Source organism: Protopterus annectens, chromosome 17.part0 (assembly GCF_019279795.1).
Source record: "Protopterus annectens isolate FY-2018-M chromosome 17.part0, PAN1.0, whole genome shotgun sequence".
Taxonomy (NCBI): domain Eukaryota; kingdom Metazoa; phylum Chordata; order Ceratodontiformes; family Protopteridae; genus Protopterus; species Protopterus annectens.
This window is the reverse complement of record NC_056751.1, coordinates 278,032,303-278,058,282: the sequence shown is the minus strand read 5'-3', so window position 1 is coordinate 278,058,282 and position 25,980 is coordinate 278,032,303.

Sequence of the window (25,980 nt, the reverse complement as noted above, 5' to 3'; positions counted from 1 at the left end):
TGGATAGGGTAAACGTTCGATTTGCAAGAATCATAGGGACTTTGGTTTAACAGTAGTAGTAGTAGTGTGTAGTGTGATGTATATGTCTTTAAACAGTAATTAATGCATGCAAATGATTTTAATTGAATATGTAAGATGGTTTTGGCAACAGTATTTAAATGATGTGACTCGACTTGACTCTTGGTTTGTTCTGAAGAAGTCAAGGTTGACTACCAATGAAAGTGCTAAACTTGTTAATAAATGGCAACACATCTTATAATGCTTCCTTTTCTAACTACATCTGAATTTAGATTCCCCAGATCCCTGGTTGCTCTTGTTTGCCTTGGCTTCTGCCATATCTCCCACTTTGCTATGTGGGTCTCAACACTCTGGGTGGGAAGAACGTTATTGCCATTGAGTCATGAGCTCTACTGCATCCAGTAAGCAGAGGTGGATGGCAAGGTATCTAGTACTACCCATTTAAGATGTGTCGGGGATAGTGTATGAGGTGTGTGCATTGTAGTGCTCTGAAGGAACCATTCCACACCTATTTGGAGATATATTCATCTCCCCCATCTTACAGTATAAGACAGCCTCTTATCTAGTATCCAGTATTACATCTAGAGCTCCTGTCTTGGGTGCTTTCCCTTGTCACCTTCTTCATATACGCTCCACTTTCCTAACTGCCATAGAAATATAACAGGAATCCTAAGTATAATACCAATATGTTAGGACAGTTAGACCAGTAATAAGGAACTCCCAAAATGAATGGTGGTAGCAGTACAAAATGGGTGTTTATATCATATAAATTATGTTGTGCAGGTATTCAAAAGTTCATATGAAAAAAAATAGTAAAAACTGAAGGTAAATACCATGCTATTCTGAAAATAATGGAGAGTAGGAATGTAGAAGAAAGGACAATAGGACGCACTGCAGACATCTCCATTTATCTCTCTCTCTTTTTGTCTCTCACATAGGAGCAGTGCAAAAGGAGGACATATTTGGAAGAATCAGGTGAAGAATGCTGTGTCCCACAGTAAGCTTATTTGCCGACTGCTCTAAGGGTTTCGGTTTATTATCTCTTAGAAGTTTTGGGTGCATCCTACACTTGAAATATAGATGTCCATGTTATTTGGAGATGACTCCGTTGTAACTGAAAGTTTTTAGTTTCAGTATGGACATCAAATGTATAGTTATGGGTAAACACAGGTGGCATTTTGTACTTCCTAACATGCCAGTCAGTTGTTATAATCTGACAGGTTAGTATCACACTGTATTATGCTGTGTGTTACCAAGATGTACGATGGAGGTTAAATGTATTCTGTGATTAAAATACAAATGTTAAGTGACAATATAAGTAAGATAGTGGGATAAGTGCAATATGCAGGTTAGGAAACAACAGAAAAGTAATAAAAGTGCATTGCTCTGCTGAGACAATTCATGTGCGATGTAGTACTGGGTCCATGCACATAAAGTCCAATGTATAATGGTAGCAGCAGTATGTTCCACAGAGTTAGAGACACTAAATAAACTTCAGTATATTGCTATTTGGCACAGACCCCCTAAACATTACATATTAGATATTGTTTTGATATACAAATGCCAGTTTGAATTATTTTGCTTGCATTTAGCAACTCTATGCAGAAAGTTACTATTTTTTTAATTTTGTAGTGTAAACATTCTACATCATCAAAGGTTAATGCTAGCCATACAACAAAGAAAACCACTGAGACTATCAGCCATATTACTCCATAAGGATGGGAAATTAATTATGATCTTTGTTAAGAAGAATTTCCTCCCCACATATCCAAACAAAAATTTGCAGTCACCCATCCATTCGTCCAGATTGGTTGTAAAGGGAGTCATGAAAGTATTCTGCTAGATATGCTTGTTGTGTCTTTCGGCTTTTCCTGGTTAGGGGTCGCCACAGTCTCCAGTCCGCTAATGATTGGCAGCAGATTTTTATGTGCCGAGTTGCCAGCTCTGATGCACAACCTTCAACGAAGGTACGACCATTCACGCATGTCTCCACACAGAAAACGCTTTCGCTGAGAATCGAACAGGACAACATCTTACTGTGAGGTGACAACACTACCGCAGCACCACCACCGCAGTACTGCTATGTTAAGGGAACAAATTCCAGAAAAAGGGAAGTGTTGGCTTCTATACCTGTCATTGTTAATATGGTGGTGCAGGTTTAGGTCTCTACAGTGTTTTCTTGGACACTGGCTCTTTTAGGTATATATGTTCAATGATTGACGGGTCAGTCACAGTTAGGGAGGCTAAGCAGAGATTACCTGTCAGGAGTTTACACAAGGCTAAGCAGAGAGTTAGGGCAAGTTTAAGTATACAATCTGGTTTAGGTGCTTAAAGAAAGGTATGTACTGAAATAAATTCAATGATGAGCTAAATAAGGAACAATAAAGTGGACAAACTGGACAAGGTAGAAACATTTTCTAAATACGACAGAAAAATGTTGGTCAAAGGAGAGTTTGTTTTTATTATAGGTATCCAAGTCCTTCATGACTGGGTCCAGTACAAGTAGAATGTAGAACCTGTATGGTATGTGGTGGTGATAGATTTACACAAGAAAACTATACTGCATTTCTTGGCTTTGAGGGTAGGTCTATGATCAATACATGAAACAATTTGTATAGTTTATCCTTTGCTGAAGAATCTGAGTTCCAGAATGCAGTTTGATAACCAATCTCTGTTTGCTGTCATCATCAGACCTGATTAGCTATAGTCCAATGATATCAACCTTCACGTCAGAAAAGAGTACTCCAAAGATGAGGTGGTACAAGACATAGCTATGTGGGAAATCACTGGTGACAGATATCTGTCAAGAACAAATATCCACAATCTTAACAGCATGGATTGTATAAGATGATCACTTAGCTGTTCAGCAAACTACATATGGATTGCTGTTGACCTGAGATACCATATTAATAATCCTATTATGTGGGATAGTATTGACTGCCTTGCAAGGTCCAGATAGGTAGTGTGGACTGTATGCTTTTTATCTATAGCCTTAATTCTTTCAAAGCACTCCACTAGGTTAGACAGGCATGGTCTGCCTTTTTAAAAGCCAAACTGATGTATTTCTGAGGATATAAGGTCATAGGTTCATAGGTGTGTACTAGGCTAATGGCCCTAGAGCCTTTACAAGCCTAGACCATAGGATTACCCTGTCATTGTGCCACTTGACCTTAGTTCCCAGTGGCTCTGTCGAGTAGAGCCACTGGAGTGATCCCCAGGGTGAATTTTCTATTTCCCATCCACTCATCAAGATTTCTCTTGAAGAGGGCCAGTGAGGTGCTCCGCCTGACATGTATGGGAAGTCTATTCCACAGCATGGGCCGTCTCTGGGTTATGAACCTGTCCCTCCAGCACGTTCTGTTGATTGTGGTAATGAGGTTGAGGTCTCTGGAGCATGTGGGGTTGAGGGATTGGGATTTCTTTACATGTAGCATTTCTAACAGAGCTGGGTCAGACATGGCTTTGTAAGTCAAGCAGAGATCACCTCTAAGTAGTCGATATGAGACAGAGAAAAGTTGGATTATTTTGAGTCTGTCCATATAGGATAAGTATTTAAGGCCTAGGATCCACTTTGTGAGGTACTTTTGCAGTCTCTCCAGTTGTCTAGTGAGATACATGCCAAATGGGGCATTGTTCTCTATGATTGGCCTAATAAGAGAAGAGTAGAGAGAGACAGTGACCTCTTTCTTCCTGGATGTAAAACCCTTAGTAATGAGATGTGCCACACAAAAGGACTTTCCAACCACAGTGGCAATGTGGTGGTCAAAAGAGAGGTTGTTGTCAGCCTGTGTTCCCACATCTCTTATAATGCCTTCTGTGTTCAGTGGACCACCATTGATGTGGTAATTCATGGGAATTGGGTTTTTCCCAAAGGGGATGACAACACATTTTTTGGCACTGAGCTTAAAGCCATGACTCTGACACCAGTCGTTGGTCTCAGTGAGGCTTTTCTGTAGGATATCAGCATCACTTGGGGAGTTAATAATGGCTCCCAACATGCAAGCATTTGCGAACTTTGTCAACCAGAGTCCCTTTGTGTTGGCCTGGACTTCTGAGAAGTAGATACCTAACAGGAGAGGACCGATCCCTTTGGGACTCCACTCTTGACTGGTTGGCAGTCTGACTTGGAGTCAGCTACTTTCACACTGTGGGCTCTATCTGTGAGCCAGTTTGCAACCCATCTAGTGATATAGGGGTTGATGCCTAGCTTAGTGAGTTTTTCTATGATTCCTGAGTGGGGAATGGTATTAAAGGCCTTGGCCAGATCAAGGTAGGCTGTATGAACCACCTTGCCTTCATCCACAGCTCTGGTGATTAACTGAACAAAGTTGACGAAGTTGAGCAGGCATGATCACAAAATCAAACTGTGTGGGATCCAGAGTTTGGAGATTCCCTATATCCTTGTTTATTAGGTTCATGATGATGTGCTCCATAGCTTTGCATATCAGACTTGTCAAGCTAATGGGGCGATAGTTCCCAGGGTCTGTAGTCACTCCTACTTTGTGGAGAGGGATAACTATATCACCTGTATCATTGTTTATTAGTTCAGCTGTAATGCATTTTGTGGCCTTACAAGTAATACTAGTAAAGTTAACAGGCTTTTAATTCCCAAGGACAATAGAAGGATAGCCTTTATTCTAAGGTACCACAGCATCTTTTCTCCACAGTTCTTCTTCTTCTTTTTCTTTTGGCTGTTCCTGTTAGGGGTCACCACAGTGAATTATCTGTTTCCATTTCTTCCTTTCCTCTGCATCGTTCTCTGTCACACCAACACCTGCATGTCCTCTCTTACCACATCCATAAACCTTATCTTAGGCCTTCCTCTTTTCATCTTACCTGGCAGCTCCATCTTTAACATCCTTTCCCAATATACTCAGCATCCCTCCTCAACACTTGTCCAAACCAATGCAATATCGCCTCTCTGGCTTTGTCTCTAAACTGTCCAACCTGGGCTGACCCTCTAATATACTTATTCCTAATCCTGTCCACTCTCATCACACCCAGTGCAAATCTTAACATCTTTAACTCTGCCATGTCCAGCTATGACTCCTGCCTTTTTGTCAGTGCCACTGTCTCTAGCCCATATAACATAGCTGGTCTCACTACCCTCTTGTTGACCTTCCCTTTCACTCTTACTGTTACTCGTCTGTCACAAATCACTCCTGACACTCCTCCACCCACTGCACCCTGCCTGTACTTTCTTCTTCACCTTTCTTCAGCATTCGTCATTACTCTGAACTGTTGATCCCAAGTATTTAAACTCATCCACCTTCACCAGAAAACCAGAAGTAACACTCTGATTTAAGCTTATGTTTTTTTTTTTTTTGCAAGGCAGTGTACAGTGCTTCTTTGCAGGCATCCATATTTACTGCAGAGTGAATGGAATTGGCTTTGTCAGTTTTGGAATGTTGCCAAATGGAATTAGCCCAGAGACATTTTGGGAGGGTAGGTATGTGGCAATGAAGGACAGTGGAGAGGGTGGGTAGGTTTTGTGATGTTGGAAGCAAATTTGTTCACAAGAAGGACAACAATGTCATGTCATGTGGTCAGAGGATGAAGTACTATTGAATTAAGTTAATGTCAGAATTGTGAGTTGCTTTTAAGTGTCCTACTACAGCTGAGGAAGGCTGTAGGGAGTATTCTGAATTAGTTGCAATCCTAAATTTGTATTCAGCCTTGCATTTCCTAATGATATGCTTAAGAGAGTAACTTAACAGCTTTTAGTTCCTTTTATAATGGTGAAGATCTTTTGCAGACAGCAATAAGCTTTTCTTTTTCTTTTAGTATAAAGTTTTTTGATGCAGGTGTTAAACTATCTTGCTGTTATGTTTGCATCAGGAGGGTATGGATGTATAAATTCATCTAAATTAGAGGAAGTAAAATGTTAATGATTGGATAGAAGGTCTAAGTACAAGTTTGGCTGGAGAGCTCTTCTATTTGTCATTTATCAGTAAGATTAGTGATTACTAAGCAATTGTTTTTGGAATAATCCCTAAATGTAGGCAAGTTAACAGGAGCTGCAAAGTAGAGTTTTAGGGTGACTGTCACAACAATATATTCATATTTGAATACAAAGGGGATAACAAGTAGGTGTTGTAACTGGGGCATTTGTGAGGACATATTCTGGAAGACTGGTGCCTCTGTTAAGAAGAGTGACAGCTTTGTCAAGTGTAGTGGCATTTACAAAGTGAGAAATCTCAGAGCATATTTGTTGTTGGCAGAATAGTTTGGCCAATGTATATGTTGAGAGTTGATTGCACACATAAGATAACATGATTAACATGCTCTTAGGTAGCCATAGATAGGATTCTGTAATTGATAACTTACTTTACTGAGTACAGAAGACTTTAACCAGTTGCAGATTAATATGATGTGGGGTATGCTAAGAAACAATGGAGATGTGAATAAATACAGATAATTCCCTTACAGCTGCCAGTGGTAACTAACATATGATAGGTGTTGAATCCAAGAGAAGAGGGAGTTCTATTATTATACTGTTTCTGTCATTACACAAATGCTTATACTGTCTAGAGTAAAGGATGTCTCAGGTCCAGATATTATAGTTGTTTAGAATTATGGTATTGTGCACTACTGCCATCATAGGTTCATAGGTGTTAACTAGGCTAACGGCCACAAGGGCCTTTTTAAGCCTAGCCATACATCCGAAATCTCTGCCAAGTTCTGATACCCTTGATAAGTGTAAGCATGTGCCAGGGAGATGAAACATTTACAGGTTACTTCTGTCCATTAGAGACATAGGTACCAAATCAATGATGAATTTCTGGTTTCTCATCCAATTGCCCAAGTTGCATTTGAATTGGGTTAGGGAGGAACTCTGCTTCACATGGATGGGGAGCCTGTTCCATAGATGGGGTAGTCTCTGGCATACATACCTGTTTCTCCAGCAGGTCCTATAATCACAGGCAAGGTTTAAGTGTTTAGAACAGGTAATTCTGGTGTTGTTTGTTTTGAGGATATGCAGGAGGTCCATCACAGTGGGGTCTGACAGTGCCCTGTATTCCAGGCATAGATCTCCCCTCAAAAGCCTGTAGGAGGCAGAATACAGGGATAGGACCTTGAAGCAGTCTGCATAGGACATATAACTTATGCCCTGTATTCTTTTAGTGAGGATCCTCTGTGGACGTTCCAGTTGCTTGATATGGCTGGTTAGGTACATACCAAAGGGGCCATTGTACACAGTGATAGGTCTGATGAATGCCAAACCCAGTGCAACAATGACTTCCTTAGACTTAGATACCATACCTTTGTTTATAAGTTACACAACATGGAATGATTTCCATACCACCGCAGACATGTGATAATCAAAGGCTAGATTACTATCTATGTGTGTACCTAAGTCTCTAACTACTGGGTCAGCTCTAGGGGGTGTGTTGTCAATATGATAGTTACCAGGGATGGATGACTTTGATTATGCATTTTTTGGCATTTAGTTTTAGTCTATGGCTCTGACAACAGTTGTTTGTCTGTGTCAGCCCCTCCTGGAGAACATTTGTGTCAGTGGGAGATTCAATGACAGCTCCTAATTTGCAATCATCTGCAAATTTAGTCAGCCAGAGACCACTGACATTGGTCTTGACTTCTGAGAAGTAAATGCCAGAAAGGAGCAGTCTCAGAACTGATCCCTGAGGGACTCCACTTGTGACTGGCCTCTTTGTAGAGGTAGACTCCCTAATTATAGCTTCCTGGGTCCTGTCTGTGAGACAGTCGGATATCCACCGGGTGACATATGGGTTTGTACCTAACCTCCTGAGTTTGTCAACAATACCTGAGTGGGATATTATGTCAAATGCCTTGGCCAAGTCGAGGTATGCAGTATGAATGACTTTGCTGTCATCCATTGCTTTGGTGACCTTCTCGAAGAAGTCCACAAGGTTGAGTAGGCATGATCTGACCTTGACGAAACCAAACTGGGTTGAGTCCAGTGTCTGGAGGTATACTATATCAATAGTGATCATCTCCATGATAATTCTTTCCATGGCTTTTCATATAAGACTAGTGAGACTTATGGGTCTGTAGTTTCCAGGGTCTGTAGATGGCCCACCTTTGTGCAGAGGGATGAAAGTTGCTTTCTCCATTCATGAGGCATGAAGCTTGTTTGGGGGCTGTAGTTAAATGGTAATTCCAGAGGCCTTGACAGGACATTTTTCATACTATTTAGAAGGCATCCTGGGTTACTGTCTGGGCTCATTGATGCAGTGTTCTTGGTCTTAGAGAAACCATTAAGGACCTATTCCCTAGTGATAGTAGGGGGAGTTATGTTAAATGATATTTCCTCAGGGAAGGCTGAGGGGGAGAGAGGGGGCTAAAGTTGGAGCTGAATTTATCAGCCAAGAGTGTTTGGTATATCTTCTGGCTCAGTATAGGTGTTTAATTTGTTATACTGAAATGTCCATCATCTGAACTCTGCCTAGAAATTCAAAAGTGCATTTGGGGCTGCTGAGGGTTTTTTTATGTGTACTTCGTCAAGGGGGTCTTTATGGTTTAGTATGTGCCTCAGCATATGTAGGTCTATATGTCTGCTTTGAATTTTGCATAATGGTTGCAGCATGTGTACTACTGAACACCTTATTGGCATTAGGAGTACTTTTATGTGAGAGCTTTGCCAGTGACATTGTATAAATATATCTCTCACATACCATATCAAGTTTGTTTGAGAATTAATTGGTTGTCAGTAAACATGAGGCAATTTCAACATTGCCTCAGGATGCCCATATCCACCAAGCCAGGAACGGAGCCAGTAGAGAAATTCATATCCATGGCAACAGACCCTTTTTTTATTGATTAGACAGTTGGAGTGAGAATATCAATCACTATCAGGAGTACCTGGTTTGCAACTATGTGGACAGTGCTTGTCATTGCAAACTATTTGTCCTGTGTGCATCTAGATATTAGAGAAATTTCAGTTGTGCTTTTACCGGAAAAATGTCACTCAAGGTGTTTGAGTCTGTACAGAGCACTGCCAAACACTTGAGGGGAATCTAATATGCAGACCTAGAAAATTAAAAGATGAAGTATTTAGGCAGATATTCTGAAGTTAGAAGCAAATCAAGCAGTACTTGCTGAAAATAAAGAATTAGCTTGCCAAGAATAATGAAAAGAGAGCAGTTGCATGATGGCTACTGCCTGGCTACTACTTATGTTGGACTCACCACAGCTTCACTCTGTTGGTATAAGACCATAGGGATGCAGAGCTGCAGTCCACATGACTCGTGGTAGCAGTAGATATGGTTGTAGGTTTCAGTTCATGGGCTATGTGGCTAAGGTATGCCAGGAGATGCTTAAGAGATGTGTCCAAGATGGTTTTATTACTTCAGCATAAATAAGTGAGATGTGGCAGTGTTCCTGTAGAGCTGTTTACTGATAATGGAGAGATCAGATTCTAGTTTAGACAAATAAATGTATCTCTTGCAAGTGGAATCCCTATGTGTTATAATTATTCAGTGTGTCAGTAAACATGAGGCAGTTGTAATACCACATCAGAAAACTGAGTGCTACCATTCTTAAGGATGATGCTAAAGCAGGCTAGGGCTCCATGATAACAGGTGGTAGCTTGGGGGGATGACCAGTAGTATTTTTTGGGATGACACAGGAATAGAAGTGCAGAGATGAGAGGGCAGAGAAGTATGAGTTCAGCAGATACAACTGTGTATGTAAGTAAGAATTAAACAAACCATTAATGAAATGTGAGCAGACTGTTGCTATTCCATGAACACAAAAGCAGAACATACACCATAAAATCAACAAATTTAGACAACACACTTCTGCATAGTGCAAGATAATACAGCTCAGCACAAAAATGTGCCAAACCATGCCACTCTTCTAAATTAAAACTTGAGATGTCAATCAATAAGCCAGTCAGGAAAACAAACTGAGGCATAACTCTGAGCCAGAAAATAAATAAATACTATTAACTACACTTCATTTATCCACGGTGGTGCAGTGGTAGTGTTGTTGCCTCACAGCAAGAGGTTTTCCTGTTCAATTCTCGGCTGGAGTGCGGGGGGTGCCTCCTGTGTGGAGTATGCATGTCCTCCTTGCGTTCGAGTGGCATTCTGAAAGACATGTGTGAATGGGCTGTTGTCTTTAAAAGCACAGCAGGGACAAGTTGGTGATGGTGGGGAAAAACCAAAATAATTACAGAGCAACTTTACCTGGTAGCTTTTACATATTAAATCGTGTCTTGCTCTTCTTTCCTTATTTGTAAAATACTACTTCTCAGCTACTTCCAGAATTCAGACAGTTAACTCCTTTGCAGCTAAACAATTTAATGTTAATGTTTGTTAATGGATACCAACTAAGAGCTTTTACCTCAAAGAAAAGATAAGTAAAACAACTAATTTAAAGTAAGTCAAACTACAAATAAAGATGAGCTAAATAAAGAAACAAAGTATGTAAACTATTAACTAAGAAATTAAAATCAGTCCAAAATGGTCACAGAGCAGCTTTAGCTGGTAGCTGTTACAGATAGAGTTGCTGTTCTGTTAACTATAAGTGTACTGATTGCCTAAGTTCTGTGTCACCTACTAATTACAACACTATTTTTTTCATTTCTTAATGAGTTTCCTTCTGCTGCAACCACATATGCTATTCATGGGCTCATTTTCAAATCTATAGTTTCACAGAGCAGTCATTGCCCTGTCTACAATCAAATGGGCATAGCTCTTAGTTGTCTTTGATTTTTCAGAACATCCCTAATTTTGACTCATACTTTTGTTATATCCTAGGCCGCGGTGGTGCAGTGGTTAGCATTGTCACCTCACAGCAAGAGGTTCTCCCATTCGATTATCGGCTAGAGTGCCTTCTGTGTGGAGTCTGCATGTCCTCCCCGTGGTCGAGTGAAATTAAAGACAGGCAGGTAGGTGCGTGCATGAATGGGTGTGCCTTCTTTGAAGGCTGGGCATCGGGCTGGCAACTCGGCACTGTAAAAATCCACTGCCAATCATTAGCAGACCGGAGTTCCTCTGTGGCGACCCCTAACCGGGAAAAGTTGAAAGACTTTCATCATGTCCCTCATAACATTTTTGATTTGATGGTAAATCACTGATGATTATTATGGTCAGTGGGTCAATAATGCCAGGCATTATGGTTTCATACCTCTTATTCTTCAGAAAATGCATGCCCATGGAAAAACTGGTGCTCTAAGAAGTTTTGACCTATGCAATGTGACAGTTAATGAAGTTTCATGTAATGAATACATCTAGAGTTTTTTGTTTTCTTAATTTACGTACTTTACATTTTGAAAAGTATAAATAATGAAATCTGTGCCTTCTGGGATCTTAACCATTTGCCAGAAATGCTAACTTATGTATTCACTGTATTTCAAACCTATAAATAATACATTCCAAACATAAGGCAATACACTAAACAGCTACAAAATTCATATCTTACACATTGTGAATGTCTTAATTCCATTTAATGAGGTCATCAAGTACATTGTACGTGTGAAGGCTAATTCAGATGCTAGTCCTTTAACAGTGTGCTTTTTAACTGCTGTGTTATAATGATTCATTCATTTTACAGTGGCGCTGTATGAGGAAACATTTCTGAATTAAATGAAGTTTTGTGTTTGAACTTTTTAGCAAAACTAAAAAAAAAAGCTCTTAAACTACATTCCTAAAGGAATCTAATGTCACTAAAAGGCAAATAGCCTTTCGTTCAGCTAATTTTAAGCTTTGGGCCCTGGAGGAAAGAAAGAATGAATTACTGTACTGCTACAGTGTTGTTAATGTAGTCTGGGAAATAAAATATCTGTCTCGTTACACTTGAGCAGACCACTGGAATGCTAAAGTGATACTGAGTTTTTGAAGCAAGACATTTATTTTTATAGTATTTAGTTCTCAGAGAAACAGGTCATGGTGAATAAAATACCGTATGTTGTTTACTTCACAAGTAGCATTCTGTTTTGTTTTTTTTTTTGACAGAGATCATATTTTTCATTTAACCTATTTGCACTGAGGTTAATAGAAGTGAATAACTTAAGTATTTTAGAATGTTTTTGAATCAGATATGTAAATTAGCCAACTAATGGAATGTTTATCATTTTTAGAAATATAGAATTAACATATTCTGCTACATAGTTTGCCTTTTTTCTTGTACTAGTAACATCATAAGCCCTTATTGTTTTGGATTCTTTTCCATTCCCATCTTTATCTTTATGAATTCCCCATGTAATAATCACAGAATTAGAAGTATTTCTGCTACCATGGCTGCTGGTTTATTAAGTGTATTCACTATTATTTCTGGAAAGCATACTTCATTTGTATGCTCACCTATTCCCATCCTCCTCCATAGGTATCATATCCATCCATCGATTCACAACCCCCTTTTCCCAGTTTTGCACATGGGGTTGGGGTATCACTTCACCAGTGATGGTCATCTAGAGCCAATGTTTACACCACAGGGTAGCTAGCCCTGCTACAGTAAGTATAATATCTGTATCTTCTGAAAAAAAAGCTCTGCAATTTTCCCCATCGCTCTTCTAATGCAGTAATCTTTTTAAAGGCTCTGGTATATCACAGTCTGAAATGTTTGCATGTCCACTGCCAGTAATAAAGAAGCATATGAACATTACTTCTTATATACATACATTCTGAATGGAGATTGTGAAGAACACATAACACATTTTCCGATCCTCACTGCACCGCAATCTCATTCAGAAAACTTGAAAAATACAAATTTTTAACTTAAATCAAATGTTTAAATAAAGCATCTGTTGTTCTCTTTGTTCTGTGATCATGGTGTAGTGAAGATTGGAAAATTTACTCTTTTCTCCACTGTAATGCGATCTCGGAGTTGGTATATATAATTAACAGGGTGTGGGGGGGTGCAGCCCACCACATGGGGGGTGGAGGGGGCTCCCTCTCTGCAAAAACATTGAAAACAGTATATTTTAAATTTGAATTGTGTTTAAATAGAGCAGCTGTTATGTTTTCTCCACAATCTCCATTCAGAACATCTGAGTGTTGTTGGGCATGCACAGTAGGTGCTTCGTTCTGACAAGTCTATAAACCACACCACCGACTTATGAAGAAACGGAACCAAAACAGAGAAATCTCACTGGCCACAGAGTCCAACAGCAAGAGAGAACCACACAGAATTAACATACCAAAACTGTAATCAAAGTTTTCATCTGAAAACAGACTGATAGTATTCTTCATCAGAATACCAACATTAACAGACAACTGAGTTTAAATACCAGTATAAACCAATCAAATCCATTTCCAATTAATTAACAACTAATTACACATTTAAATCAAATGAAATACCAAGAAACAATTTCTCATAAAAATAAGTTAATACACGTATACAAATATAAAATATGGAAATAAATATATTCTCCATAGTAATAATTAATATTTATTTCCTAATAAGTCATATTCTGGCCCTTAAAAACATTTTATATTACCCATGTCATTAAGTCCTGGAAATTTATCAGCTCCCAGTTTAATCTGCCATAACGTCTCCCTTTGTTCTATATAATTTTTAAAGTCACCTCCTTTACTATCAGCCAAACAATGTTCTAAAATGGTGAACTGAAATTTTTTATATATTTCACAGCTCACACAATGCTTAAAAAGGGCATTTTTAACATCTTTCCTTTTAATACTATAAAAGTGTTCTTGAAAATGGATTTGATTGGTTTATGTTGGTATTTAATCTCAGTTGTCTGTTAATGTTGGTATTCTGATGAAGTCTGTATGAGTCTATTTTCAGACGAAAGCATGCATTAAAGTTTTGGTCCGCTAATTCGGTGCCCCTTCAATTTGGAATGCTAAAGTTTTATTTTGAATTTGCAATGCTTTCATGTTGTCAATTAGAATTTCGTTTTTTTGAACTTTCAATTTACTGTAGTAGCTCTCTCTCTCTCTCTATCTCTATATATATATATATATATATATATATATATATAATATGTATATATATATATATATATATATATATATATATATATATATATATATATTTATATATATATATATATATATATATATATATAGATATATATATATATATATATATATCCATATATATATATATATATATATATATATATATATATATATATATATATAAATATATATAGATATAAATATATATGGATATATGGATACAGATATATATAGTTTCATAGGTAGGTACTAGGCTATCTGCCCGAAGGCATTTATAAGCCTAGCCAGAATGTGTTGGCTTTCGCCACCCCCTTAGATTAGTTCCTGTGCCTCTGTCCAGCAGAGCCACTGAAGTGATCCCCGAGGTAAACTTTCTGTTTCCCATCCACTCATCAAGGTTTCTTTTGAAGAGTGTTAGCGAGAGCTCTGCCTAATGTAGATTGGCATCTTTTTCCAAAGCATGGGAAGTCTCTGGGACAGGAATCTATCCCTCCAGCACGTCCTATTTATTGTTGTGGTGAGGTTTAGATCCCTAGAGTGTGTGGCTCGAGGGGATAAGGTTTTCTTTAGGTGGAGCATGTCCATCAATTCTGGGTTGGACTTGGCCTTGTATGTCAGGCAGAGATCACCTCTGAGTAGGCAGTATGCAACCAAGTACAGCTGTAGTTTCTTCAGTCGAGCTGCATAGGGCATCTGTTTGCGGCCAGTGATCCTCTTGGTGAGATACTTCTGTGGTCTTTCCAGCTGTTGCAGGGGTCTTGTAAGGTACATCCCAAATGAGGCATTGTACTCTATGATGGGTCTGATGAGTGATAAGTAGAGGGGCAAAATGACCTCTTTTGATCTGTATGTGAACCCTTTTGTGATTAGGTGGGCCACATAGAAGGATTTTCTAACCACTATGGCAATGTGATTATCAAAGGCGAGATTACTATCTACTTGGGTCCCCAGATCCCTTATTATGTTTTCCGTATTTAGGGGACTACCACCTATGTGGTAGTTTGTGGGTACTTTGTTTTTTCCAAAGGGGATGATTATGCACTTTTTGGCATTTAGCTTTAACTGTGCCTTTAAAACCTGTTCTGAGAAAAAGGAGGGTAAACTACTGAATGTGATTGAACAACAGTATGTTTAAATGTTGGTTTTTAACTGTTTCTTATTGTCTGATGAAGGACATGTTTGCCTGAAAGCACTTACTTCTGTTTTTAATAAAATTTCAGCTGGTTTTATTTTGCGCCTCTGCTGTGGTGTCTTTTGCCATATTTATATTTTTGGATTTCTTCTGTTTTTGGCATAAAGACATAGGTGCAGGACTTTTCAGTTTTTTGCATTTAGCTTGAGGTCATGATTTTGGCACCAGGTATCCGCCTCAGTGAGACCCTTTTGGAGGATGTCTGTGTCAGCTGGAGAGTCAATTATAGCCTTTAGTTTGCAGTCGTCTGTGAACTTGGTCAGCCATAGTCCTCCTGTGCTTGCTTGTACCTCTGAGACGTATATGCCGAACAGGAGGGGTCCTAGGACTGAGCCCTGGGGAACGCCACTTGTAACCAGTTTAGAGTTGGACCTAGCTTCCGCAACTCTCACCATGTGGGTTCTGTCCATGAGCCAGTTGGCAACCCATCCTGTTCAGGCTGGTGAGCTTGTCTATAATACCAGAATGGGGAATGGTGTCGAAGGCCTTAGCGAGGTCTAGGTAGGCTGTGTGTACCACCTTTCCCTCATCTATAGGCTTGGTAACTGTCTCAAAGAAATCCACCAGGTTTAGGAGGCATGATCTGCCCTTAACAAAGTGCTATTTACGGTGGTGGGTTTGTCTTTTGAGCCTTGCTTAAAAAAGGCACTATGGGGGTGGCAAGAGCCTTGGCAATTATTCGAAAGCCTAAGGGTGATAGGTGCAAGCCGTCTCTAGTGAAGCAGCGTGGCTTGTTGAGCATGTCATCCAGGCGGACAGACACTGGATCCCCTTTGAATGACAACAGAAACTTAGCCAATTGTTGAAATTGAGAATTTTTTTTTTATACCGTGGTATCATTCTTGGTGAGGGCAGGATGCTACTCAGGGTCAGGGTCATATGGCCTGGGCAACATGATCAGAGAGCTCTTCCATGTCTCTTTTCATAGAGTCCAGGGAGGTACAGCTCAGGTATTCATACCAACATGGACAATGACAGAGTCATATTTGTACTTGTTCTAGAGTGACCTGAGTGCTTGTGTTATGTGGCGGATCCTGGCACCCGACAGGCAGCTAACAGTAACCTTCACCTTATTCAGACTAGTGAGTGGGACATCAGTGTGCCTGATTATAGAGTCACCTATTACTAGTATGTTGGTTATGTTATTTTGCCTTAAGGGCTGTGATTGCATGGCACACTGGTTTTGTGACGTATGTGTTTCATGGTTTGTGTTGGGGGGGTGGAGGTTGCTTGGATGTTTGCTTTGGAGGTCTCTGTTGGTTTTACAGATTTTTATTTAGAGCCTCTGAGTATGTTTTCATGTATTTATGTGTGTTTTTTGCCGGTGCTGCTTTAATGGGTCTATGTGAGACTGGTGGTGTGATGCAAGTATTTCTCTTCTCCTCTTGACTGTCTGATCCAGTCTTGGGTTGAGAAAGCTTAGCTTCCAGTTTGGCTTTATAATTGCATCTCTCTCATGTATTACTGTTTGGTGGTAGGTGGAGGGGATTGTCTGTGTGCATGAGGCAGTAGTAACATTGCCTCAAAATGCCCAGATTCACCAGTTGGACTGGAGAGTACACCTGAAACTGTCCTTTGGGCATACCTGGATAGGTACAGTGAACTGTTTTACTGGATGGCTGGTAAGGTCGAATAGAGAGCCTTGTCCTTCTGTACAGTACAGGAGGGTCTAGTGCTAGGGTTTATAAGTGCTTGCTATAAGTTTTGAGCAAGTGCCGGGCTGAGATATGAATGAATGGCTTAAGTGCTTAAGTTAAAAGTTTGTCTAGTTCCAAGGGAAAAATTGAAGAGAAGACTTTGTGGAGCCAAGAATAGTTTTACCCTAGCTAACCGGCGCTGCCCGGTGCGCAAAACCAGGCAAATACAGTATTTGTAGCAGGAAAATGAAAGAGAGAGAAATTAGCCCAAAATGGCCAATAAACTACTAATTTCTGGGCTGAAACCACTCCTCCAGAGACAGATAGGCTGCTCACAGCTCCCCTCTCTCACAGGTGAACAGAGAACTTCCTTCTACCCAAGTAAGGTATGGGCAAACACAGAGATTTGTAACACAGCCCTGAATTCAGCACTAACCTGAAAACTGGACTATACTAACTTAGAAAGGTGGGAAACAAGTATATATATTTTTTTGTTTTGTTTTTTTTTTTTTTAGAAAATAAAGCAGATACACTAAAAAAACACTTCAATACACAGGAAAGGATACTTATTGTTATATATCGCAGATCAGAGTTGTAGTCAATGCCCTAGTAATAAAGTAGGAAGAAACACAAATACAGTAAAAGCAGATGAATAAAGTGCAATATATATATATATATATATATATATATATATATATATATATATATATATATATATATATAAAACAATAGAAAACAAACAAACTGATTTAAACAAGTTACCCAATTAACCAGGAAAAAGCTCAAAACTGAGCCCTGTTCTAGCAATCTTCAATCAGTCAAGTTCTAACTGCACAGCCCTACTTACTAGGGTGCAGGGGAACCTTCTCAAAAAAAGATGGCCTGGATCAGTGCTCAAGTTATACAAACAAAGCTAGATTCAGCAGGCCTGAATCTGGTCTATGCTACAGCAACAAGCTGCACCAATTTCAGAAAGAAACAGTTCAAATAAGCAGGCACAATAAGCCTGTGACCAGAAATTCCCAGCTCAGAAGGACAGAACCCAGCCTCTCCTCCCACAAGAGTGCAGACCACAAACCTTTTTAATGTAGAATAACTGGCCCGAAGCCCAAGTGCTTAAGCCAGAACTAATACACTGTTAGAATAGCAGACACTTGGTCTTCAATCTGCAATTCCCAGCTTAGAAGGATGTAAGCTACCTGTCTTGCCACAACAGTGCAGACCACAAACCTTCTTAATGCAAATCAGCCTGTATGAAGACCAAGTGCTTAAACCAAAAGACTTAGAATAACAGTTACAATTTAATCAGGCTACTACCAAGCAGTGATAAATGCAGCAGAATAAATAAAATTGAGTATTTTTAAGAAAAGCAAAATAAAGTAGAAGGAAAGGCAAATACAGTAAAAGCAAGTGAATAAAGTGCATTTTTTTTAAGTGCAAGGAGAGAGGAAGGAAGAACCTAAGTAGGCTGGCCTTCTCAAATCTTCTCTCTGTATTAAGTAGAGTGAACACTAGACTCAGAATATGATCTCACTGTACTCGGTTAAGTGAGCAAATGAGATGGACCCAGGGGGAGTGTTCTAATACAGACTTGCAGGAGGGGCGGGAAATTCCAGAGCCACCATCACTAATACCAACACAGGAACAGGGAAGGAGGGTGTGGAACTAACTGCAAAGAGACACACAGCAAACTGTTCAGAAACACACAATTAGGAAACAGAAAAAATGAAAATATAGTACTTTTAAAACTGCAAGTTTGTACTTAACAGAATACTAAAATACACTACTGCAAGTTTCACTTAGCTTCAGCTTCTAATGCAGATGTTTGTAGCCAAGCAAGTCTCTCAGGAGTTGAGCACAAAATGATATATACACATATACATATATATACTGGGGTTGGTGGAGTGGGTATAGGCTATTACCATGCTGGGGTGTGTAGGGGACATTTTTTTGTGTATTTTTTACCTTGGAAGTGTCTTAGTTTTGACTATCAATTTCATCAGTTTCTAAGGATTTGGGAATTTGGATAATTCCATGTTGATTGAATGAGATTCAATTATTCATTACTGACTTGGGCTTTATGGTCAAACTACAACAAATTCTGTATTAACACAAATAATTCCTTTAACAACATCTTTATATTACATTTTTGTCTATGACTTTGACTTGCTCTCACTAATCTTTTTATGTACTTCTTAGAAGCTCATTTTTATTTTGTTCTTTATTGTCAAACTAATACTGTATTATATAGTAGAAACAGACTGAGTGGTGTTTTGACCTGTATAGTCCTTTCAGACTGATAACCAGAAGTGCTGATAACACTTTTAACTTATAGCTACCTATATTCAACACAACAGTTTGTGGGAGAGATTACTGTAATCTTCATTAGAATGTCAGTGAAGCAGCTGTTCTGGTCGCATTGAAGGATAAAGTACTGACTATGGCCTAGTCAATCTGGTTTGGATTAGTATCTCAAGTGATTGCAAGAAGGACAAAGGAGGGCTGGAGATGCCTATCCCAGGGGCTGGTTACATAGGTATTCCCTGTGGTGATTCCTGATGGAGATAGAGAATGCTGCATGGGGGAGGGGCATAGCTCAGTGAGGATTTAGAGTGGTAGGCATGGATGAGTGTCCACAGAGATGAAGGTGGTGTGATACCAGAAAGGCTCATCCAGACTCTGCTACACTTTGCTGTGAAGGAAAGGTTAGTTTGCTTTTATTTTTTGTATTTTGTATATTTTAAATACTGTAGTTTGTTTTCTTTACCTTGTGTTTTACCTGCATTCTGCTTTAACAGCATATTAAAACTTCAAAAGAGACCACAGCTCTCTATCTTCTGAGTCAGGCAGAATTTTTTTTTCCCGCCCTCCCACCGTGTCATAGTTGTCTTGTTAAATACCACTGTCTTTCTAGTTGCCTGCCTCTTATGTTAATCTGACCATATATCTCATTTCCTCTCTACTTTCAGTGGCTTGTGTGAGTAATCACTAAATCAAAAACCCCTCCCCTTCAACTATTTAAATTTATTGGCCATCCTACTGTATTTCATAGTACCAGAATACAAAAGTGACCACCCCTTTCAACCCATCTTGCTGATTTAAAAATAGTAACTCTCCACTAAACCTTGACTTTTTAAACAGGTAAAACTTAAGTTACCTACTTTCATGTCTACCTTCTCTAGTGCACACTGCAGTGTGCATGTTTTTTCATCTTACTTTTAAGTATCCCTTTGACTAGCACTTTCTCTAATACCTGCTGGAAAGCACTAGGAAGCCTTTAACTGATACAAGCACTCAACTCTCCTTGTTAATAAGGAGAAATTAATAGTAGGCACTAAACAGCCTATAATTGCAAAGTATCTTGCTAAGGTAAGGGAAAACAGCTCCTGCACTTTACAAAAAAAAAGCATCAAACCAGGCATGTCCAAGGGTCAGCTTCCGGTGATTTCTCCTGTCCACCTGGTGAATCTGGGCATACTGGGGCAATGCAGCAATTGCCTCATGTACACAGACAACCCTCTCCTCCTACCACCCAACACTACAACCTGTGAGAGATGCACTTACATAGCCAAAATGGAAGCAAAGCTCTCTCCACCCAAGATTGTGCTAGACAGTCAAGAGGAGAAGGTTAACACCCACACTACACCTCAAGCAACACATAGCCCTTCTAAACCCACACCACCAACACCCACATATAGCAACACTAAATTCAGATATGCAGAGGCCCTTAACTGTAACCTGCCCAAGCAACAAGGACCTCTGAAGCTGAAACGCAAACAAACACCAATCACAACCAAAGTGTCACATAGTTCAAAACACCTCTGTGCCACCCAGCAACAGCCCCTAAGGCAAGACAATGTACCTAACACCTTAGTCATAGGTGACTCTATAGTCCGGCACACTGATGTCCCTCTCACCAGGTTGAACAAGGAGAAAATTACAGTCAGCTGCCTGTCGGGTGCCAGGATCCGCCACATAACGCATGCACTCAAGTCACTCCACAACAAGTACAAATATGACTCTGTCATTGTCCATGTTGGAGTGAATGACTTGAGACGTACCTCCCTGGACTACATGAAAAGAGACATGGAAGAGCTCTCGGATCATGTGGCCCAGGCAGGTATGACCCTAGCCCTGAGTAGCATCCTGCCATCACCCAGAATGATACCACAGTACAAGGACAAAATGATTGACTTCAACAATTGGCTAAGCTTCTGGTGTCATTCTAAGGGGATCCAGTATCTGTCTGCCTGGGATGACATGATCGACAAACCACGATGCTTTGCCAGAGATGGCCTGCACCTGTCGCCCCTGGGATTCCGGATACTGGCTAAGGCTCCAGCCACCTCTATAGTGCCTTTTTTAGGCAAGGTTCAAATGACAAATTCACCACCCTACCAGGTACAGGCAAGAAGAATCTGAGGGTATTGCTACTCAATGCTAGAAGTCTAAACCTCAAAATGCACTCTCTCTCGAGGCACTCCTTAAAATGGAGAACATCGACATCTGTGCAGTGACAGAGACCTGGTTCAAGGCTCCAGAGAGTACCCCTGCATTACCAGACTATAATTCATACCACACCTTTCAGCCACCTAACCTGGACCGAAACACTAAAGGCGGAGGCGTGTCCATATTCATTAAGGATATCCACACCTCCAGGCTAGTTGCTCAGCATAATGCATCCGAGATTATCCAAGTGCAACTAACTCTGGGCAAGAATGAAATCCAAATTGTAGCTTGCTACAGATCCCCCACCATGCCCCAGGATTCCCACTCCTCATTTCTTAATACACTGGAAAATATTAGGGTACAACCTAACACCCTAATAATGGGCGATTTCAACTACCCTACCATTAACTGGGAAAACTACTCATGCACCAACTCTTGTGCTCAACATTTTCTGGAATTCATAAATTCCAATGCAATGGATCAAATTATCCACACCCCCACCAGGGGCAGCAATATCCTAGACATGGTTATTACCAACATAGGCAACCGGTGCTCCACACCAGAGGTTAATTCCTCGGTCAGATCCGACCATAAGCTAATCACCCTAGACATCCACATCCCTCCCTCACCCCCCATTAGGGAAACCACAGTAAAACATTTCTCCAAAGCCAACTTCACGCTTCATAAGACAGAAGTGGCAAACTTCACGACACCCATGCTGATGGACAATAGAGGTATGACTGCTGAATCCTACTCCCTGGTCAGCTTCAGTAAGAAGCTGAGATCCCTCATAAAATCCTCCAAAGCTAGTTATGAAAACAAAATCGCCACTGACTCTAAAGACAACCACGAAGCATTCTATAGCTATGTCAAGAATCTCAATGGCAACACTCAGATCTGCTCTGAGTTACAGCACAATGGCACTAAATATACAGAACCAGCGGATATTGCCAACATCCTGGCAGATAGGTTCAGTGCTAACTTTACCCCTCTGTCATCCCCTAAAGGGCCCACCTCTATACCAGAAGAATGCAAAGTTCCTGTAATCATGGCTGCACAGGTAAAAAACACTATCCAAAGCCAAGAACACAGCATCCATGGGACCTGATGACATCCCAGGCTGTGTTCTACATGAACTACAGAATGAACTGGCACCCCACCTAAGTACCATGTTCAATCATATCCTCACCTCAGGTTATGTGCTCACTGAATGGCGCACAGCAACAGTTATCCCACTCCACAAAGGGGGAGCCACCCAGACCCCAGAAACTACCGCCCCATTAGCCTAACGAGCCTGGTCTGCAAGGCTATGGAGAGTATCATCATGGAACTTATAAACAATGCCATTGGTAATCTCCAAACTCAGGACCCCACCCAGTTCGGGTTTGTAAAAGGAAGATCATGTCTCCTAAACCTGATAGACTTCTTTGAAGCAGTCACCAAAGCCATAGATGAGGGTAAGGTGGTTCACACAGCCTATCTAGATCTCGCCAAGGCTTTTGACACCATCCCCCACTCTGGAATTATAGATAAACTCACTAAACTAGGTATAAATCCCTATGTCACAAGATGGGTTGCCAACTGGCTCACTGACAGAACCCACACTGTGAAAGTAGCAGACTCCAAATCCAGCTTCAGACTAGTGACAAGTGGAGTACCACAGGGTTCAGTCCTGGGTCCTCTCCTGTTTGGTATCTACTTCTCTGAAGTACAGGCCAACACAGAAGGTCTTTGGCTAACGAAGTTCGCAGATGACTGCAAACTTGGAGCCATAATCAAAACTCCAAAAGATGTGGACATCCTACAAAAGGGCTTTGCTGAGACAGATGCCTGGTGTCAAAGCCATGGCCTCAAGCTCAATACCAACAAGGGCATTGTCACCCCCTTTGGTAAAAACTCCATACCCATGAACTACCACATAGGTGATAATCTACTTAACACCAAAAGTGTGATAAGAGACCTTGGGACACAGGTGGACAGTAGTCTCTTCTTTGATAATCACATTGCCACAGTAGTCAGGAAATCCTTCTATGTGGCACACCTCATCACAAAATGTTTCTCATGCAGGAAAAAAGAGGTCATTGTTCCCCTCTACTCGTCACTCATTAGACCCATTATAGAGTACAATGCCCCTTTTGGTATGTACCTCACAAGACATCTACAACAACTGGAAAGGCCACAGAAATACCTCACAAAGAGGATTACCGGCCTCAAAGAGATGCCCTATGCAGACCGTCTCAAAAAACTGCAGCTTTACTCCATTGCAAATCGCCTACTCAGAGGCGATCTCTGCCTAACACACAAAGCTATGTCAAACCCAGAGCTTTTAGACATGCTCCACTTAAAGAAACCCCAATCCCTACGAGCTACACGCTCTAGGGACCTAAACCTCATCACCACAATAAACAGAACATGCTGGAGGGATAGATTCCTGTCCCAGAGATGTCCCATACTCTGGAACAAACTACCTATCTATATCAAACAAAGCTCCTCATTAGCACTGTTCAAGAAAAATCTTGATGATTGGATGGGAGATAGGAAATTCACCCCGGGGATCACTTCTGTGGCTCTGCTCGACAGTGGCACAGGAAAATAATTTTCTTGGGTGACGAAAGCCAGGGCACCTTTGGCTAGGCTTATATACGCCCTAGGGCCAATAGCCTAGTACCTACCTATGAACCTAATACAAAAAAAAATCAATACTATTCAGAACCTCCTGCTGTTTTTGCTGATCTACCTATGCCTGTTTTCAGAAATGTACAATTGCGTGCATATGACATCCAATAAGTGTTATGTCAACAGCTGGATAACCCTCCAGCTGGGCTGTAGTCAGCACTTTATCCTTCTGTGCCAAGGGGGTGGCTGCTTCACTGACATTCTATCAAAGATTACAGCTATTTCTCCTATATACATTTGTGTTAAGTGAAGCTAGCTATAAACTAAACGGTATTATCAGCATTTGAGGTTATCCATCTATACAGATTACTGCACCAGTCAACACATTCAGTTTGTTCTAACATTAATATTCTTTGCTAACCTTAGCTGTCATGTAATGTACAACCATTTAACTCTAGAATTTAAGCACGTACAGGTAATTGACCATGGCATGGCTTATCATATTTGCTCGACTCACATCAACTGCTAGAGAGATAAGATTAGTATCACTATGAATGCATTCCTAATATGGCCAACAACCACTAAATAATGGTGGCAGATCTCTTAGACACTACTCCCTATGCATATATACCAACCTGCCTGTCAATATAAGAAAATGTTCTGCCTTAGTAAGCTGAACTGCTAGCAAAGTGTAATATATAACTACAGTCAAGCATAATATAAACCTCAATTTTATGCAGTCTCACATGATATGTTAAAACTTTAAGGAGTGTGAAAGATCAGTTACCAAAATCCATTAAGGATTAACAGAGTAAAATATGTAATCCTGTTTTGGCTGATAACATAATACATGATAATTTTATGCTTTTTTCCACTCCATTAAGCAATAGTTTCTTTGAACATATAAGAATGACTTGTTTGGCAGTTTTAATGTTATAAAAGCAAAGACCTTAATGATGTTTCATATTGTAAATTTGCTGCTTCCAAACTGTGTTTTAAAAAATGTCTACGTTAAGTGCTGATAATGAATAGGTCATCATTACAATTTAGCAAAATCATAAAACATGCATTAATGTCTGTATGTGAAGGACATCTCCTATGTGTACATACATTAGAGAATTCATAGACTGAGTTTAAAAGTATAGACCACTGCCAGAAATATACCTGAAGATAAGCAAAACTGTTTATTGTATGTGTTATACTAACACATTGTGTTAGACTGTTTAAGTCAGACAGTTATATTGTGCTTTGCTATGCTATAGATTGTCACATATTTGCTCTAATCTCCTGTATTATCTAGGTAATGTATCTTTTCTCACTGAGTTATTACAAGAAATGGACTTCGTCCAATAATACATGTTTGAGTATGAAAATATATAAAAAATTATACAAAATAAACTCATCCACTTGTACAGCTGAAGTGTCTAACAGTTATGAATGGCTGTTAGTACCAATTAAAATCTGCATCCTTTTCATCCACTTAACACTGTACAGTGTTTATACAATAACTTTAGAATACCATATGGACTCATCAAAGTTGTCAAATCAAGGTGCAACAGAAGCATATTTCAATGGAGACTTTACAAAAATATGAGACTATGAGCTACTTTAGTACATTTCCTGCTACAGTAGGTATTGGTAAGGCTCAAGTCATTAGCTCACATAAAATTAAAAAATTGGTTAGCATCATTATCTGCCTCATCCAACCAAAACTATTCCTGATTTCCTTTTAAGAAAAAAAATCTCACACAAAAACACAAAAACCTTGAAGAAGTAGAGGAAAATAATGGCCTGGAGTAATGAATATACTAAAATATAAAGTTACTTTAAAAATACTACATTCTGTAGTGGTAAGCACGTTTCTCTTACAATGAAAACTTTTTCAGATTAATTACAATATTCTCCAACTCATTTAAATAACTTTACAATGTCGTATCACTGTCCATCTGACTTGTGGTATCTATAAAAACTTAAAAAAAATAGAAAATACAAAACAATTGCAATGTAAATACATGCTACAATTTTATTTCTCTAAAATTATTCCCCCTTTTTGTTCCTGTCAAGAACTACCTCAAAATTAATTGCACCATTATGCTGATGAGGTTTGTCTGCATTTAATGTGGTTTGTCATAACTGTTTGTGTATCAAATCATCCTCT